General features: G+C 41.8%; 1 pseudogene; it reads left to right on the top strand.

Annotated features, from left to right (window-relative positions):
- The first annotated feature begins 233 nt into the window (after positions 1 to 233).
- On the top strand, positions 234 to 4,153 carry LOC128051062 (olfactory receptor 1030-like; annotated as a pseudogene).
- The last annotated feature ends 975 nt before the right edge of the window (positions 4,154 to 5,128 follow it).

Consider the following 5,128-nt stretch of genomic DNA (forward strand, 5'->3'; position numbering starts at 1 on the left):
AGGGGTCATTGAGAGACCAAAATATGCACTTAAGACTTGGGCAAGACTGAGATCCTTGAATGAGTTAGGATTTTTGTGGAAAGTGATTGCATTTGTTGGAGTTCTTAGTTTGCAGACAACAGAAACCAATTCAGCTGACTCAAGCAGGAAGGTGATGTATTAGAATCATGTCAGGTGGTTCACAGAAATGTCAGGAAAGCTACAGAACAGGCACGAGATGCAGAGCAGTGACAATGGAGGTGAGGCCTCAGCCAGAATAGCAGTCTGAGTGATGATGCAGCCCCAGCCTAGCATGGATGCCACTGCCTTCAAGCAATCCCAGCTTACCTCGCTGCCACTGGTGATGCTGGATGGAAGGTGTAGCTGTTGCCACCAACCACTAAGATGAATCCTCGAGGGCTCCATTTCATTGCATGTAACATCTGGTTGGTTGCACATGGATCATGTGCTTGACCATCCCAGCTGCGCAGGGTCCTGGGAGAGTGAGTGACTGACATTTTCAACTTCTCTGTTTCCCACCAAGACTCTTAAGTGGGGGACTTCCCCAAACCATTGCAGGCAGCCCTCCCAAATCAACAGACATTCTGCAGACACAGCAACCAGCAGAGTTAGCCTCAGTAAAGAGAACTCTTGAAGGCTGGAGGGCATTTCGTGAAAGTAAGGACAGGAGGGAAGACAGACTTTCAATGGCCTGGAACCAGGAACTTGAACATCCGTGGAACGCTTCCTCTAGCTCTTATCTCTGCTGCTCAGGGCTCCTCCTTCATTTTCTCTCTCTGCTTTCTGACATGTTATGTCCACAGTACTCACTTCACCTTTGCGCCTTTGCTCCAGGAGGTAGCATCATGTGCTAAAAATGGGGTGTTTTTAGCCCCAACTGTGGCTCTAAGGGTCCCTGCCTGGAAGGAGAGCTTGGCATTCACTATGACGGGTGGCTTCCACCCACTTCTTGCCTTTATTCTGGCTGCCCCAGATGGGTCTCTGCTGTTCTACGTGGCCCCCTCATTGTGGAGGTCCCTTCAGATAACCTTGACACACCTCCTCATTTTTTTTTTTTTTGAGGCTGCGCTTAGCTTCTCCGATATTCCCAGAATGTCAGATTGTCCTCATTTTACTGACGGAGGGTCTAGGTTCTCAGAAATTAAGTGACTTAAGATTCTGACCATCCCATGAGTGAGCTGGTGCATTCACACAGTGCTTAGAAGAATGCTTAGCATGTGCAGAACTCAACAGGTGTTAGTGATATCACCAGGGTTTCTTCTACATTTCTCTCCTCTCTTTCTCTTTCTTGGCACCCTCTGCCCTTCTCCACTTGTTCTTTCCAAAAATATGTACCATGTGCTGGGTACCTTCTAGGTACTGAGAACTCATCTGTGAATAAGACACATACAATTCCTGCCCTTACAAGGCTTTTAATTCAGTAGGAAGCAGTGTCATGATTTAGAGTAAAAGAAAATTATTTTTATCAGAGAGCCACAGTTTGAGGGAGGTTCTTCACCCAAACCAAACTAAACAACAGCAATAACACCCAACTGACCGGTACTCTTCAAAACATGGCAAGGTCAAGCAAGACAAAAAAGGGCTATTGAATCTGTGCATTGAAGATATATAACAATTAAATGCAATGTGTCATTGGGATCAAAACCCTGATTGGGAAAAAGCTATTCTAAGGAACACGACTAGGGCAATGATGAAATTTTGTAACGTACTTTTTTTTTTTTAAGGTAAGAGTATTGCATCATTGTTAAATTTCCTGGGTTTGGTAACTTGACTGTGGTTATGTAGGAGAATTTCCTTGTTCTTAGGATATAAATATATGTGAAAGTGTTTATGCATAAAGAGTATGATGTCTATAATATAGTGTCAAAAGGTTCAGAAAAAAATGTATGTAGAGAGAGTGATACAGCAAATATGAAATGACTTTAAAAATTGGTGAATCTGTATGAAGAGTATACTTAAGTTCTCTATTCTTGCAACTTTTCTGTAGAGGTGATCGTCTGTTATCTTGCTATTAATATTTGTTTTCTACTTATTTCATCTGTTCTTTGATCTCTTTTCTGTCTTCTTTTGGATTGAGGATTTTCTTTTTAAATGGACTTTTTCGATAACTCTTTTTTAAGTGGTGGCTCTGAGTTTATAGTATACATCTTTAACTTATCACCATTTACTTGCAAGTGATGTATCACTTCATATATAGTATGAGCCTTGAACGATATATTGCCATTTCTCCTGACCCTCCCTTTGTGCTATTGGTGTCATAATTTTGTACTTTCTAATATATTATGAACCCTATTGTACATTGTCAATATTTTTGTTAAACAGTCAATTATTTTCTAAAGAGATTTAAATAACAAGAAAACATTATTTTTCTCAGTGCTCTTCCTTTGTGTAGATCCAGATTGCCACCTGGTGTCTTTTCCCTTCTGCCTGCAGAACTTTCTTTAACATTTCCTGTAGCCTGGGTCAGCAGATGATGAATCCTTTCAGCTTTTGTACCTCTGGAAAAAATCTTTATCTCCAGATTCTCAGTTGGCAGGTCTATTCCTTTCAGTGCTTAAAAGTGCTGCTCCACTGTCTTCTGTTCTTGCATTTTTCTTTTCTTCAATAAAGAGAAATGTGCTATTTTTCTTATCCTTGTCACCTTGTGGGTAATGTCTGTTTTTTGCTAGCTGCTTCCTCCCTCCTCTCTTCTCACTGATTTTGCATAATTAGATTATGATGTACCTTCCTGTGTTTTTCTTCATGTTTGTTGTGTTTGGGGTTTGCTGAGTTTCTTGGATCTCTGTGTTTATAGTTTTTGTCAAATTTAGAAAATTTTCATCCATTATTTCTTTAGTTTTTTTCTTCCTGTCCCCATTCCCTCCGCCCGCTTTGGGGACTTATAACTCACTGACGCTCTTTTCATTCTTTCCCAATCCTTACTTGACAGGCCATTCCTAGACCTCAGCCCTGGAGATGTAGGTTCCAGTGTCCTGGGTTGGGGCTTGGGAGCCAGTACAGTGTTTTTTTGTTTTTTTTTTGTTTTTCATTTTTACTTTCTTTACTTGAGACCTCATTAGAAGCTGAGCAAACACAATGTTAAAGAACCCTACACAGAGGTGACTGAGTTTGTGCTCCTGGGACTGACATATTGAGCTGAGCTGCAGCCTATTCTTTTCGTGATCGTCCTAGTCATCTATGTGATCGCAGTCATCAGCAATGTGAGCATGGTTTTGTTAATCAGAAGTGACTCAGAACTTCACACTCCATTGTACTTCAGCTACCTTTCCTTTGTAGATCTCTGTAATGCCACCAACGTCATTTCTTAGATGCTGATGCTGGAGTGACACCAATGTCGCTCTCTTATCCAAAAGGAAATCCATTTCCTTCCTTGATTGCTTTATACAGTTTGACTTTTTCATTTCCTTGGGGCTCACAGATTGCTATATGCTTACAGTGATGGTTTATGACCGCTACGTGGCCATCTGCAAACCCTGGTTTTTAGGCAGTAAAATGTCTCAGTGTGTCTGTCTCTCTCTCATGCTACTCCTTATAATTAGGTAGGTAGGTAGGTTTAGTCGCTAAGTCCTTTCTGACCCATGGGATTTCCCAAGCAAGAATACTATAGTGGGTTGCCATTTCCTTCTCCAGGGGATCTTCCTGACCCAGGTATTGAACTCGGACCTCCTGCATTGCAGGCAGATGCTTTACCCACTGAACCACTAGGGATGCCCACTCACTCTTTATATTTATGGCTTTGCAAATGGTTTTGCACAGACCATTCTGATGCTCTGTCTCTCCTTCTGTGGACCCAATGAAATCAACCACTTTTACTGTGAGAACCAACCTCTCTTTGTCCTGTCCTGCTCAGATACTTATGTCAATGAGACTGCCATGTTCGTGGTGGCACGCAGTCTCCAACCTCCTATATTCTCTCACGATCATCTTCATCTCCTACATTTTCATCTTCCCAGTCCTTGTGTTCGCATGGCAGAAGGCGCAAGGCCTTCTCCACCTGTGGATCCCATCTGACAGCTGTCACTGTCTGTATGGGACACTGTTCTGCATGTATTTGAGGTCCCCTTCTGAGGCATCTGCCAGTACAGTATTTTTAAACCAGTCTCTGGAAGATTCAGATGCATCTGGTCCAGGACCATATTTTGGGGCTTTTTAAAAATTAATTTTATTTATAACTTAAATATATTTTCAAACTTAAAAGTTGCAAGAATAGTTGTAAAAAATTCCAAACACTCTTTAGCCAGATTTAAACCAGTTGTAAACATTTTGCCATATTTGCCCCAGCCCCCCAACAACAAACACACACGCTTTTTTCCCTTGGACTATTTGAGAGTAATTTACACCAAGCCCCTTAAATCCTTCAGAGTATATTTCCTAAAAGAAGGCTGTTTTCTTACATGACCACAGTGGAGTGATCAAATTCAGGAAATGTAACATTGATACAACAATACTGTCACCTCATCTTTAGTCCATATTCTGTTCTCTCTGGTTATTCTTTTTTAAAAAAAATTACTTATTTTTAATTGAAGGATAATTGCTTTACAGTGTTGTGTTGGTTTCTGCCAAACATCAACATGAATCAGCCATAGGTATACATAGGTCCCCTCCTCTCCGGGTTCTCATAGTTATTCTATATCCAGCCTGGAATCTGCCTGAGGTCATGAATTCCACCTACTTGTCCTATCTCTTTAATGACCCAAGGGTCAAAATGTGAAAAACACTACTGTAAAACTGGTTGGTAGTGGGAGGAGAGGGAATACACTTCCTGAAAACAGTTGAAGCTGAGGAATGGCAGGACCGGCTGGGGGTTGGGGATGGGGGGTGGGCAAGAATTTCCTGCTAGTCTCCGAGGGGCTTCCATGGACCCAGGGCCAGTGTGTGGAATGCTCCAGCTCTTCTTGCTGCCCAGCTGTAGGTCTTAAGTTCCCCGATATGAATGGCCTTATTATTTCCCTTGCACTTTCTGCCCTACCCCCACTGCTTAAGGCAAACGAATATGTCTCTATTATGTGCTACTGAGAATGGGAAAGGAAAGAAATAAATGAATGGTGAGAAGAATGGGAAAGATAAGTAGAAAAAGGGAATAAATCAAACTGCTCTGCCTTTAGATCCACAAATTGCTGGATGACTT

This window comes from Budorcas taxicolor, chromosome 7, assembly GCF_023091745.1.
Source record: "Budorcas taxicolor isolate Tak-1 chromosome 7, Takin1.1, whole genome shotgun sequence".
NCBI lineage: Eukaryota > Metazoa > Chordata > Mammalia > Artiodactyla > Bovidae > Budorcas > Budorcas taxicolor.